Source organism: Bombina bombina, chromosome 2 (genome assembly GCF_027579735.1).
Source record: "Bombina bombina isolate aBomBom1 chromosome 2, aBomBom1.pri, whole genome shotgun sequence".
NCBI lineage: Eukaryota > Metazoa > Chordata > Amphibia > Anura > Bombinatoridae > Bombina > Bombina bombina.
Window position 1 is genome coordinate 837,521,120 of NC_069500.1, and position 15,896 is coordinate 837,537,015.

The following is a 15,896-nucleotide window of genomic DNA, read 5'->3' on the forward strand; positions in this document are numbered from 1 at the left end:
CCACTTTTTTATTTTATTTTGTTAAGTGATATGCAAAATTGTGAGTAGTGCCTCACTACACATAACGGGAGAGCTGGATTGTTTAAGAACGGTGTCATAGGGGATATATGCGAAGAGATATGTGTTTGTGTGTGAATCATTCTATCCCATGTCACAAATTGCTCTTTAAGGAGAGGAAACTCTTCTATGAGCCGTGGGCGATCCTTTCTCAATGTCCATGCAAGGCACCCCATATTGTTAATGTGCATAATTGCCCTATCCACCTGTATCCAGTGTTTAGTACTATCATTGGCACTCCACTCCACTATCCTTTGTAGCATTATAGCATGCCTGTAAGTCTGGATACTCGGGACCCCCAATCCTACCTCCTCCCTTCTCATGTACATGGTTTGCCTGTTAACCCTCTGCCTCACACCGCCCCAGATGTACGTTTCAATATCTGTCTGGAGTTTCACTATAAATTCTGGCGGGAGTGAGATTGATAAAGTCTGCAGGATATAAAGTATCCTAGGGAGGATAGTCATCTTTATGACACTGATTCTGCCCATCCATGATAATTTTTTAGTTTTCCAATTAGATAGATCATTAACTACTGATTTCTCTAGTTGTTTATAATTGGCCTCAAATAAAATGTTTGCATCTCCTGAGAGTTGTACGCCTAGGTATTTCATCATGGATGTTTGCCTCGTAATGGACAGAGGGTCATTAGTTGGGATATATCTTCTTCCTCCGCATTTATATTTAGCACCTCCGATTTGGAGACATTCAATTGGAAATTGGAGTAAACTCCGTATTCCTGAATTATCTCCAATGCCCGCGGTAGTGATGTTGTAGAGTTTGTGAGCGTCAGAAAGAGGTCGTCCGCATACAGGGCTAATTTGTGTTCCGTGTTATCTAGGGTTATACCTGTAACTTGTGGGTCTACTCGGAGCTTGAGGGCTAAAAGCTCTATCGAAATTGCGAAGAGTATTGGCGAGAGGGGACACCCTTGCCTAGTACCATTCGCAATGGAGAAGCTCTCGGATAAAAGGCCGTTAACTTTAATCTTGGCTGATGAGGCTGTATACAAGGAAAATATAATTTTTACAAATAATGAGCTAAAACCCATTTTTGACAGGGCGAACCGCACAAATGCCCAGCTCACCCTGTCAAAGGCCTTTTCCGCATCTGCTGAGGTCAATGTCATCGGAATTTTTTTATGTTTTGCATATGATATCAGTTGTAACACCTTCAGGGTGTTGTCCCTCGCCTACCTGCCAGGGACGAACCCCACTTGATCCGAATTAATTAATTCTGGGAGCACCTTATTTATGCGAGTGGCCAGTATCTTCGCATATATCTTAACATCAACGTTAAGCAGGGAGATTGGGCGAAGTTTTTTGGACTATCAGGGGCCTTGCCCGGCTTAGGGAGGACTGTGATATGTGCCTCTAAAAGGTTTTGGGAGAACCCCCCGTCACCCTGGAGCACATTGTACATGTCTGCTAAATGCGGGATTAGGATCTGCGCAAATTGCTTGTAGTAAGCTATCCCAAACCCATCTGGCCCAGGGCTTTTTCCCCCTGGGGTGTCTTTTATTGCTTTCAAGATTTCAGAATGCGTTATTGGCACTTCCATTGCCCTCGCTTCCTCTATGCTTATTCGCGGTACCTCTATATCCTTTACAAAATTCTCCATCTCACTCTCCCTGTCCCTGTCTGGTGTGTCTGGCAGAGGTTGTTTGACTGTGTTTTTTAGATTATATAGCGTGGAATAGTATTGTCTTAATGTCTCCGCTATCCCTTTGCTATCCTCATGCTTTGACCCATGTTTATCTTTGATACTTGTGATGTACGTTTTGAACCGTTGCCTCTTAAGAGTTTTTGCTAGTGAGGCACCTGGCTTATTGCCGTATTCAAAATAGTGCTGTTTTAAGTATAGAGCCTTTTGTTGTGCCTCTTTAACTTGCACCTTCTGAAGTTCCGTTCTTACTGCTAACAGAGAGTCTTTTATATCTATTGAAGTGGTGTCTTTTTTGTGTTCTTTTTCCCAGTAGGCTAATTGTGCTTGTAGCGAGTTATAGTGCTGTCTGTCCTGCCTACATTGTTGCGCTCTAAGCTTTATCATAACCCCTCTGATCACTGCCTTGTGAGCCTCCCACACCATACTGGGCCTACTTCGTTCTGATTTGTTTATTTTGAAATACTCCTCTAGTTCTCTAACGATTTCTATGATGGCTAAAGGATTTTTCAATAAGCTCTCGTCTAGACGCCAAATAAAAGACGTTGTCGGTTTCTCCGGCCAGGTGAAATCGCATATCACCGGCGAGTGGTCCGACCATGAGATCGGTAGGATATCTGTGTGTATGACTTGCGAAAGCAATGTTGGGTCTGTTAGAATGAGATCTATTCTTGAATATGTCTGGTGCTGGTGAGAGTAAAATGTAAAATCCCTCTTTGTGGGGTGTGATACTCTCCAAGTATCCTTTAATAAGAGTTGCTGCAATTGTGTGGTTATGGACCTCCGAACCTTTTTAGGGACACTAGAAGTGCCGTTTGAAGTGTCTATTGTTGGGTCTAGGGGAGTGTTAAAGTCCCCTTCTAGTATTACTTCTCCCTTGCCTATCTCCAAAATCTTTTGTATAACTGTTTTCAATGTGATATGTTGTCTCTGATTAGGCAGGTACACATTAGCCAATGTCTATTGAATAATCTGCCCACTACAAGGATGTACCTCCCCTCCCTGTCCTTCTCGATGTGTGTTGGTTGGAATTGGGTGTGGTTGTTTATTAGTATGCCCACTCCCTCTGTCTTTGTAGGGCCTGAAGCAAGAAACTGGTTATGAAATCGTGTGTTGATTTTTTTCGGTTCCCTCCCCCTTTTGAAATGGGTCTCCTGTACATACAATATGTCGCCCTTCTGTCTGTGTAGTTCTGTAAAAGCTACAGACCTCTTTTCGGGGCTGTTTAGTCCCTTAGCATTAATAGATATGAGACGTATTGTGCAGGCTTTTACTGGTTCCCCCCTCGGCTCCATGTGTTCTAGTTTAATTAGAGCTTATTAGTCAGGTATAGACGACTTTTAAGCACAAGCGGATGGGTATCAAGATATGTAGGATAAAATATAAGACCGCCTAGTACTCGGCGGCTGTCTCTGCTTATTCAAATCCTGAGGACTGGTATTATTAGCAAAATTTCTGGCGTTTTAAGCTGTACAAGGTGTTACTGACTTGCTTAATAGAGTACAAGTGAGGGGTGATATCCTGTACCCCCATGCTGGCATTCTGATATTTATTAACCCCTAGGTTATAGAGTCTATCTGTCCACCCCTGGAAGATGTAAATTAGAGTTAGCTGTATTGGGGGGCATGGCTCCCTTATATATTCTGCCTGTCCCTTCTCAAATCATCCTGAGCTTTAATGGTATCAGAGTTTTCGCTTACTATATTTCTGCATGTTTACCATGTCGTTATGTGCGTATTCGTATCTGTGAGCAGATGCAGTCGTCACTTTGTCTGTAAGGTGGTCAATTAACATAAACCCTTTAGCATTAATAAAATGGTTAGCTGGAGACTGTGTAGTGCCCTACATACAATTTCTATACCTTTATTCTAAATAAACCAGCATACTCCCAGATAGATTGTATCTTATAAGTAATTTTAGCTAATTACCTAGAGAATTTTTTCCAGGCCCTCTGTTAGTAGTTTGTACGGCCTGTCTGAATATATTGCAGAAGTCAAAGTATAGTATGGCCTATTCAAATCTATATCAACATTGCACTGACTTCTTATGATACATACCCCTGCTATCCTGAGTCTATCTTTAACGATCTTATCCCACAAAAATTTAAACAGTATAGTAATTTGAACATGTATAAGCATAAACATATGGCTGAGGTAACCCCACTCGATCTTTGCCATGTCATCCTTTTTGAGCAATTGTCGCCTTTACACCGTCTCTTTATAGTCCACATCTTTACTCATACTTAAATCATTTGTGCGGGACTGCCCAAAAAATGCATCAATCACCCCATGCCTATCTTCACTAAACATTTCACATAAAAGTTCAAACAATATAACCATCAGAACTTGTATTAACATAAACATATATTCGGTATAACATTACCCAGTCCGTGCTAGATTTTATGTCCAGAGTACCAGGAAAGTACGCTCTCTTTGGTGCAATCTGTCCTCATTTCCAGTTCTCTTTATGGATGTCCCCTCTTTGTGTGACTTTCTCCGGGGGGACGTTCTTGTCTGGAGAGATCTGTTCTTTTGGTGGTGTAATTTTAATCTGTAGTGCTTCACAGAATCGGTCTAAATCTTCTGGGTTTCTGTATATTGCCGACCTGTCTCCCTTTGAGGCATTTATACTGACTGGGAATCCCCATCTATATGGAATGCCTTTGTCTCTGAGGACTGTTGTAATAAACTGTAAGTCCCTTCTCTTTTGCAGGGTAGTTGGGCTGAGGTCGGAGTATACTTGAATATGCACCCCTGCGTGTGTGAATTGTGGTTTCAGTCTTGCTTGTCTTAGCACCTCCTCTTTATCCTGGTGGTTCAGGAACTTGATGATTATGTCCCTCGGCGGGGCTTTGGGCGAAGGTTTCGCTCTTAGCGCTCAATGTGCCCTTTTCAATACAACTTCTGCTGCCGTGTTGTCCCCTTTGAGGGTTCTAAATAAATCTTGCAGATACCCAGGTATCGCTGTAGGGAGGACACTCTCAGGGACACCTCTGATGCGCAAGTTGTTTCTGCGCCCCCTATTATCGAGGTCCTCTACCTTTTCAAGCAGATTCTGTATAGTTTCTTCCTGGTTATAAATAAGTTGTGATAAGTGCTGTACATCCTGTGTGACTACCTCATGACTTTCTTCCAGTGTCACTACCCTGTTGTCTATTCGCTTAATGTCTCTCTTTATGTCTTGAAACATACTGCGCATGTCTGCCATGGCTGACTTTATATCATCTTTAGATGCTAATTGCTTTAGGTCATCTCTAGTGATCTCTGACTGTTTTACTGTCACCGCTTGAATTTCAGGGCTTGTTTCCCTGTTTTCTAAAACTGTCTGCATTTCTTGTGATTGATCTGGTAGAGTGTGTGGCGCACTCTCTGTGACTTTTAGGTAGTGATCCATTATTTTTGTTTTGGGGTTAGTGTCTGCTTTGGCTATTCTTTTGTCCGGCATCACCTCACAGACAGTCTCAATGTCTCTGCTGGCAACAGTGTTTATTGTTCACCTTTCTGCTCAGTGTCCGGTGATTATAAATAATTTACTCCGCTTGTGTGTCTGGCTTCAAAGTGGCTTAAGTGCTTGTATCTAAACTGTATGATACATGTGCCACTCCATCACTCCCACTATCATTTCTGATGCATATATTGAACTGCCTTACCCAGCTCCTGGCCGCACTATGCTTGTCGACCTGACCTCTGCACAACCGCTGGGTTGTTCTTCAAATCTGTGTTCCTGCTCCGCTCCGTTATTGATGTCACACAGTGGGGCCTACAGCGGGTGTGCTGCCTGCGTCTGCAGTAGTTGCGTGCGGATATCAGCTTCCGGGCCTCAGCTCCTCAGGTACTTAGCTCTTTTTGGCCTCAGTTCTTGTGCAACGGCTTCTCCTTAAGCACTCTCGCCAGATCGTTATAGCGGGTGGCCTTTATATCTTCTTTGCGCAGCAGCGCTGTTGAAATCTCTGATCCGCTCCGGAACTCTTGTGTCTCTGCAACCGTGTCTGTTTCAGCTGCGGTCAGGATCATGGTGGTGGATGTTATTTCCCCTTTATTTCTTTTTACTTTTGTAAGCCAGGTCTCAGTGGGTGCTTCAGCAATTAGGGAATGCTATATATGGGTTTTCAGCTTCCTTGTATCTTTTAAATCTGCCAGCATGAGGGATCAGGGCCTAGGAGCTGCTCTAGCTAGCTGCCATCTTGGTGTGTGGCCAAACTCCGCCCCCTTTCCAATTTACTTTTATCACCAATTTTGCTTTGTTCTCTTGGTATTCTTAGTTGAAAGCTAAAACCTAGGAGGTTCATATGCAAATGTCTAAGCCCTTGAAGGCCGCCTCTTCTCTTAGGGCATTTTAACAGTTTTTCACTACTAGAGGGTGTTAGTTAATGTGTGACATATAGATAACACTGTGGAGATTCAGTGAGCCAGCTCTGATTGGCTAAAATGGATGTCTGTCAAAAAAACTGAAATAAGGGGGCAGATTGCAGAGGCTTAGATACAAGGTAATCACAGAGGTAAAAAGTGTATTTATATAACTGTGTTGGTTATGCAAAACTAGGGAATGGGTAATAAAGGGATTATCTATCTTTTTAAACAATAACAATTCTGGTGTAGACTGTCCCTTTAAAGAGCCTCTTCTATTTTGGCATGATTAACAGTGGTTTTATCCCACGTAAAAATAAATAAAAATAAATATATATATATATATATACATATACACATACATACATACATACATGCATATATATATATATATACACATACATACACACACGTTGATTGGAGTAGCTGTGTTAGTCCAGAGATTTAGATAATAAATAATAAGAGAAATGTATTGAGCAATGATACTTTTTTATTGGACTACATTTATAAGATGACAAGCTTTCAGAAGAATGTCCTCCTTTTTCAAGTCTGAAGCAATACTGACCAATTTGATGGGATTTACAGATTATATCTTAAAACACAGGCTAAAAAGACTGAATGTGTTGCAGAGGTCTGAGTACAGAGGTCTGAGTGCAGAGGGAGGGCGGGAGGGAGGGGGTGTCGTAAAAATCATGAGGGGGGTTTAGAAAACAGAGGCATACAGTGTCCATTGAAGGATAACAGACCGGGGAAATATATGGTTATACCGACATAAAATTATATATATCAACATGGAATCATTTCAAAGGTTCATGGAAAGAAAAACCTTTGAAATGAAAATGCACTTCAACTTGCTAAATTCTGGACTAAATGTGGACTCTGGTTTCTTAACCCATTATCAACATTTTTTCATATACTAAAGTCATTGTATATATACATTGTATATTCCACACACTCTATGCATAGGAACACAGGTTAAGCCTATGTCCAAACTTTTGTCATTATTATTCCCCTTTTTCTTTCTTTCCTCTCTCTCTCCTCAGCAGTTAAAAAGTTAAAATATGGATTTAGATAAATCAGTGATTTTTGCCAATTTTTTTTCTGTAGTTTGCTTTATATAACATCAGGGCCGGTTAGCTCAGTTGGTTAGAGCGTGGTGCTAATAACGCCAAGGTCGCGGGTTCGATCCCCGTACGGGCCATGTTTTTAACAGTTGGGTTTATATGGTGTATAACTGCAACAGTGTCTACTGCCTACTACTGCGCCGCAAAACAGGTTTTTCATATTAATTTGCTTTATTCTATTGGTATCTTTTGAAGCAGCAGCAATGCACTATGGGGAGCTTGTTGAATACATCTGGTGAGCCAATGACAAAGGCATATGTGTTCATCCACCAATTAGCAAGTATCTTTCATTAGTTCACTGTTGCTCCTGAGCCTACCTTAGTATGCTTTTCAACAAAGAATACCAAAAAGGTGAACCAATTTAGATGATAGAAATACATTGGAAATTATAGACTCTGTTATAATTGCGAGTTTTTAATTTAATTTTTACTAGACTGTCCCTTTAACAGGATAATAACATTTTTCTTCCATAATTAAAAAAAAGTTTTCAACTTCTGTTACCAAATTTACATTGTTCTCATGGTATTCTTTGTTGAAGAGAATACCTAGGTATGTAACGTGTGAGTTTGTGGAGTTTGGAGAACTATATGGCAATATTGCAACAAGATTGATTTTGAGCACTTTTTACGAGTAGTGTTTATATATATATATATATATATATATATATATATAAATAAATATATATATATATATATAAAAATAGATAGATATAAATATCCCAGGACATACTTGAAAATGAGAGAAATCTCATTGTATCCTTCCTGGTAAAATATTTTATAAATAAATAAACAAACAACAAACAATGTGCCAGCTCACCTAGACCACATATTGGTGTTACCCTAGTTAACTAAATTATTGGTAACCAGGGGTTCCTGGGGACATAGTGTGATAAAGATACAAATAATAAAAGGGAAAAAAATGTATGTCCTAGCCGGCACTTACACATATAACTAGCCAAAGATAATAAATAAATATAAGCCCTAAAAGCTATGTGAGTAAAATAGGCCAATTCCAAGGTGACAGGCTCCCTTCCCAATTAGATATCTAGCAATGCATAACGTTGGTCAGGTAAATAGCATTTCATTTTTACCAAATACATACAGAATATAAATACATATGCCATATAAAGTGACAAATGCTCAATTAATTCATTAGTGTACTAAACATACTGTATATAATTTATCCTGGGAATTTATACTCTATTCGAAAGTTCCTATACAGTTACTTTCTGTTTAGTGTCTAAAGACTATGGGATTAGAACTCATTAATTTACAGGGAAGGGGAGGGGATTTAGATAAATACCTTCTGCAAGCAGAGTGCAAATGGATTTATAATCTTGAGACCCTAAAACCAAATGGTCTCAGTGAAGAGATACATTTTGCCCCTTTTCTATGTTAATATAAGGTTAAATAAATATTATTAAATCACTACTGTTATGTTCTTTGATGAGTAGGGATAATTTTTATAATGGGTTCTCTGCTAAACTCTTTTCTTTATGTCCCTCTTTATCACTAAGGCTGTGTTCTATGACTGGATTAAGTCGCATCAAATAAGTTATGGAATGTATCAAAGTTTTGTTACATTCACATTAGTAAGTCATTGACAGGGTTCCTTACCCTGGGATAGAGTAGATTGTAAATATTGTTTTCAATATATGCAGAACTACAGGCAATTTGTCGTTATGAAATATGCAAGTGATATACTGAAATGATGATCATGGTAATAATAAATACCATTTGTATAACGATGTGGACACTAAACAGGAAGTAACTGTATAGGAACTTTCAAAAAGAGTATAAATTCAAGGGAGGGAGAAATACCAATGGAAAGTTACGCTTGAGAAAGCCGCATGAAATTCGCCCAGTGGAGAAACACGTGTTGCATAATTGCACAGTTTGTTTGCAGCTCTCGTTAGGCCGACCGAGCTGTTCTTGCCCACCTATGGCTGTTTGGAGAATCTCTGAATATACATTTGCACTCTAAGCACAGCCTGAGGATATCAGCACAAGTAAGGTATGATATAGAGGCGTTTCCACGGCACACACGAAGTAAGTGACATTGCAGCGGTGACTAACCACTGTGAAGACTGGCTAGGATCTTTAATCTACAGGAGCAGAGCACCCCAGGATCAAGGGTCCCTTGGGCAAGGGTACGTCCCTCAGGAGGTAGTACCCGTATATGAAAGGGGTTATGTGCTTGTTTTTTCTGAATAGGATACCTTATGGGAGATACAGTATTACCTATGTATGGCGCAAATTGCGGTTGTGTGAACGGCTATGACTAACTTGCTTTGCTCAATTTACACGCTTGCATACCTTGCTTTGCCTAGTTGCAACTTTACCTTACTTGACCACGGCTATTTTTGCATGAACTGTTGGTGTTAGGATTATCAACTCCTGATATTGCCTCTAAAGCTGTTTGTGCCTATGACGGAACTCTATGTTTGAGAGAAGGATCTGAGTGTGACAATATGATAAACATCCCTAGGATTCTGCTGATACTGTGATTACTGTGATTACTGTCTGTATATACGGACCTTTTATGACATGATATTATTTCAGCTACTATAGGGTATTATTTATCTGTATCCAATGGCCATTGGTGGTTGTGTATTTATATATGTTTAGTACACCAATTAATTAATTGAGCATTTGTCACTTTATATGGCATATGTATTTTTATTCTGTATGTATTTGGTAAAAAGAAAATGTATGCTTACCTGATAAATTTATTTCTTTTTTGACACAATGAGTCCATGGATCATCTTAATTACTAATGGGATATTCACCTCCTGGTCAGCAGGAGGAGGCAAAGAGCACCACAGCAGAGCTGTTAAATAGCTCCTCCCTTCCCTCCCACTCCAGTCATTCAACCAAAGTTAGGAAGAGAAAGGAAAAGCCAAGGTGCAGAGGTGTCTGAAGTTTACAATAACCCATAGCCTGTCTAATAGAACAGGGCGGCAGTGGACTCGTCGTGTCAAAAAAGAAATAAATTTATCAGGTAAGCATAAATTTTCTTTTCTTTTTAAGACACTATGGCCTAGATTTAGAGTTTGGCGTTAGCCGTCAAAACCATCGTTAGAGGCTCCTAACGCTTGTTTTTTATGGACTCCGGTATTTAGAGTTCAGTTACCGACACTCAAAAATCACCCAACGCACAAATCTCTACCGACAGCTCAAACCCAGTAGTTAACATATACCGACAAAATAAACATCCACGAATCACAAAACAAATATTACACAAAGTACACTTACACTCATACAAACACTACACTATATATTTTTTCTGATTTAATAATTTTTCATCAAAATACTAAGGATCAAAGTTGCGAGATCTCGGGTGTTAGAAAAAAAACAAATCCATTTTGCCATTGACTTACATTGACACACGGGAAAAGACCCTCATATACCTACATCTAACTAATAAGATTATCACAATCATACACTCATCGATGCATACAAACAATATACACCACATGACATACACAAAAAAGTTATTTATTACAAAATGAACACGATTTAGTTACTTTTTCACACAAGCTCATGACGTCACTCACTTTACGAGGAAAACCAGTCTTTGAAAAAAAAATTACCAAAATTTAGAGCCTCCATTGACTTCTATGGGGAAGACGTGCTCGTGCACGCGAAAGACAGATTTCCCTAACGCACGCAAATAGCGTAGACCTAAAAACTCCAAATACCAGCGCTAGAAAATACATGCTTTTCTGCGTTAGACCCAGCTATGATAAATAGATCAAGAAATGACTATTTCCCTATGGTGGACTTATGGATTGTACTTATTGAATATTCACAACAGCATTAAATTGTTTCATACTTTTACATTACATCAACTGCAAATCAACATCACTAGTAACAAACTTTTTTTTCAAACAAATCACATTTAAACGGACACAAAAATAATTAAAAAATTTCAGGATTCACAAACAGTACACAATGGGAAACACCTCTCATTTACCTTTATTATTGCATTTCATTTATTCAACTCATATGCTTGCAGCAACTGCATATCTACATAGGCTTAACACATGATCAGTCATGGATGCACATACATTACTTTTACCATACACTCATACATGTGCATTCAAATGATGGGGGAAAAACACATTACATTCTCTATAGGAATCACAAAACTGAACATATGGATTTTACTGTACTTTTAACATCATGATTCCATCACCAGAAACCATTAGGAATTACGTACAAGAAGAACATCATTACACCAGATTACAGATGTCACTTTATGGGAAGGAACAACAATGCCAGACCGCTATATAGAAGTCAGCATATGTGGGACACAATCACAATATATACGTATATGTACATAACACGCATCACCCATCACGCAACCACAAAGCACACATTTATATTTTATTCAGCACACGATAACAATGTAGCACAATACAACAACACAATGAGGATTTCAGAACTACATAGGCAGGTTAATAATATGATTACGTCATTAGAAGATTCAACCATACACATTACAGATTCACGACTATGCCGCCCCTTTCTGAACTTTACCACTCAATACTACAATACTACATATACGTAAATAACAGTTTGGAACAGCATTATTAGGGCGATTTGAATGGGACAATTAATAAATATTGTCAGCTCGCAAATCACTTTTATATATAATACTACAGATGACAGCCGGAAGTTATTCAGTATTAGTGCCATTTAAATGGGACGCATACAATATTGACTGCTCGGCAATCACTTATATATACAATACTACAGATGGCAGTCGGGAAGTTCTGAATTATTATTGCGATTTGAAAGGGACGCATACAATATTGACAGCTCGGCAATCACTTATATACACAATACTACAGATGACAGCCGGAAGTTATTCAGTATTATTGAGATTTGAATGGGACGCATACAATATTGACTGCTCGGCAATCACTTATATATACAATACTACAGATGGCAGACGGTAAGTTTGGAATTATTATTGCGATTTTAAAGGGACGCATACAATATTGACAGCTCGGCAATCACTTATATATACAATACTACAGATGGCAGATGTTACTTTAGCGTTTACAAACAATGTTGCAGCAACATTGATCGATCACATTCGATGCACATTATACACAACTATGCACTTTCATTCATGTTAGCCTGGACGTGTGCTTGTTACTATAAGATCGCGTTTAAGAAATATTGATTACGCATATGATCAAACGTTACAAACATGCACTGTATGTGTGATATTTGACACTTTCACATTGAGATTCATTGGGGGGAAACAACATTTCAGCAAACAACAAAAAAACGCCCACTGTGAAAGCATTCGCGCCGCTCACATACAAACAAGTGAATAAAATTAGCAATCATTACAAACTCACTACCATTGGACTAATTGTACTATAAATCCCCCAAACAACATGGCCAAAGCATCACTTGTGATCCACATCAGATCAAGTGCATACCTTGTTACGCTGTTTTGAAAGATGGATGACGATGACATGGTAGACACTGCTGGTGCTGCTATTGGCGAACTAGCTGTTGATCGAATCAGGCAGCCTCGGCGGCTCAGACTGAGACGAAGGGGTCGTCTGGTTCGAGGTCCTCGTGTCTACAGGGTGAGACCCACCTTGGAAAACATGAGCGACTTTGAGGTTTATGATAAGTATCGGCTCAATCGCGAACAGCTCATTGGCCTTTACGATCTTCTTAAACCTCATTTGGAGCCACGTATAAGAATAAGGACTGCTGTTCCCGCCATGAGTACGATGCTAAGTTGTCTATACTTCCTGGCCTCCGGGAGTTTTCAATCCGGAGAAATGTACATGCATGGCCTGGCTCAAGGTACATTCTCTGTGGTGTTTGATAACTTTCTGGACGTCATGGTACGTATCAATAAGCAATACATAGGATTCCCACAGAATGATGGTGATTGGAGGCGCCTGAAGCGGGAATTCTTTGATATTGCTGAATTGCCCAATGTCTTGGGAGCCATAGATTGTACCCACATTGCGCTGCATGCTCCAATTGATGACTTGCCCTTCAGAAATCGCAACATTTTCATAGCCTCAACGTGCAGTATGTTTGTGACGCACGGATGAGGATTATGAATGTGTGTGCGAATTTTGGAGGAGCTTGTCATGATGCCCGCATCCTCGCTCAGTCGTCCCTGTGGAGACCGTTTGAGGAAAGACAAATGCCCCCTGGTTATCTCGTTGGTGAGTATTTGTGCACAACATGGTTAATTAGTTTGACAATTGCCATTGTAGTTTTAAAATGTTAGCGTAATGTTCAGCTATAGGATGCAATTTAACCATGTATTTTTTTTCCGCAAATGTCTAGTTTTAGTTCAATGCAGATATGTAGCATGTCTTACCTTAAATGCTCAGATAGAGAATGCAATGTAACCATTTCGTTTCCATTTTACACAAGGTCTGGTTTAGGAGAAATACGCATATGTAGCATGTCTTAGCTGAAATGGGAAGATATTAGCTAATGCAATTTAACCATGTCATTGTCTCTTTCAGCTAATGTCTAGTTTTAGTTCAATGCAGATATGTAGCATGTCTTACCTTAAATGCTCAGATAGAGAATGCAATGTAACCATTTAGTTTGCATTTTACACAAGGTTTGGTTTAGGAGAAATACGCATATGTAGCAAGTCTTAGCTGAAATGGGAAGATATTAGCTAATGCAATTTAACCATGTCATTGTCTCTTTCCGCTAATGTCTAGTTTTAGTTCAATGCAGATATGTAGCATGTCTTACCTTAAATGCTCAGATAGAGAATGCAATGTAACCATTTCGTTTCCATTTTACACAAGGTGTGGTTTAGGAGAAATACGCATATGTAGCATGTCTTAGCTGAAATGGGAAGATATTAGCTAATGCAATTTAACCATGTCATTGTCTCTTTCCGCTAATGTCTAGTTTTAGTTCAATGCAGATATGTAGCATGTCTTACCTTAAATGCTCAGATAGAGAATGCAATGTAACCATTTCGTTTCCATTTTACACAAGGTCTGGTTTAGGAGAAATACGCATATGTAGCATGTCTTAGCTGAAATGGGAAGATAGAGAATAATATTGAACTAGATTATTATTTTAAAAAAATAAACATTTGTTAGTGGATTATCGTGTACAAAAAGTTTTATTGGACTCAACATACTATTTTGAGGATTCAGTTTGAATAATGTTCTGTTCATAATTTATAGGTGATTCTGGGTACATGAGCCGGCCTTGGCTTCTTACCCCCTTGCGTATCCCGACTGATGTGTCCAAGGAGTGCTACAATAGGGCTCATAAGAGAACCAGGGCGGTGGTTGAACGGATGTTCGGGCTCCTGAAGATGAGGTTCAGGTGCCTGGACAGGTCGGGAGGAGCCCTCCAGTACAACCCAAAGAAGGTGGCTAAGATCGTTATAGCCTGTAGTGTCCTGCATAATATTGCACAGCGGGCTGGGATGCTGCAGGACGTCCAGGCGCAACAAAACCTCCTCAGAAATGAGGAGGATGATCCTGTTCTAGAGGGGCCATTCCGGGACGAGGGGCTCGATGTCAGAGCAGACATCATCAACCGCCACTTTAGACGGTAAATAATAGAAGTTAGACTGGAGTATTGTCAATAGATGTGAACTCTAGGGAAATGACAAGTAGAGAATTGTGCAAACATGTTAGGATTGTTCATCAAATGCTAAAAATGTGTTTCATTTATTAATATAGGTGATGCTCTGGGCATTGGGTCCTGTAGCGAGTCTTTGCCACCTGGTTTTTAAAGAGGACATCAGCTGGTAAGTATAAATGTATGGACTGTTGCTGGCATGAATTGTACACAAATACATCATATGGCATACATTTTCTAAACTAGTATTTAGTTTACACATTACTTAAAATGTAAATACTCAGAAAGGGATCCTCTAGCATAACTATCCTCTAGCATGACTATGGTTCAATGTCACACATTAGAGGTTCGTTCTGCTCAATATGACTCATCTTCACACTTGATAGAACATAACACAAGATGCTACACACGCTTAGTAAGCTAGTGACAGAAATTGATTCAGAAATGGGGGGGGTGGGAGAGGGCTACAGAACTGATTCACACACTTGTAGTAGTAGTTTTCTTTAAAAAAATTATGCCATTAGGGAGATGACTTCATGTAAAGACTGAAAGGGAAGAATTCGAAGAATGACAGTGAAGAATTCCCAGACTGACAGTGGAAAAAGATAAGATTGAAATTGAAGAATACCAATGGGATCATGTCTGGCATTATCTTTCAAATCTGCTGACCTTGAAAACCATACAAAGACATGTTCACATGGTAAGTGCCAACTATTTGATAGAATAAGGCTGTGGAGGTATCCGATTGGAGACACTTAGAGGACTGTGAAATACCATCTAAAATTAGAAAATAATCTATTTTTGAAATGATGAATAAGACACCTATTGAAAATCAACTGTTTACCCCTGAATTGACTTTCAAAGACCATGCATTATCCAGGTTGGTTTACCAATGCATGCTAGTTAAGAATCACAGCAAGAATGTTGAATATTATTAGCTTACATACATTAGTCATACTTAGTTCATAATTAGATATTTAGGGATCACAATCAGAAAAAGGAATACATATTATAGTTGATATAGAGGTATTTGAATGGACATGAAATATTACATTTATGTTCAGCATACATATATATTTATTATTGAAATGTGA

The 15,896-nt window shown here is 39.3% G+C and overlaps 1 non-coding gene across 1 annotated transcript; it reads left to right on the forward strand.

Annotated features, from left to right (window-relative positions):
* Positions 1-7,192: 7,192 nt before the first annotated feature.
* On the forward strand, positions 7,193-7,266 carry TRNAI-AAU (transfer RNA isoleucine (anticodon AAU)). Its single transcript has one exon. It is a non-coding gene; the product is annotated as a tRNA-Ile (tRNA).
* The last annotated feature ends 8,630 nt before the right edge of the window (positions 7,267-15,896 follow it).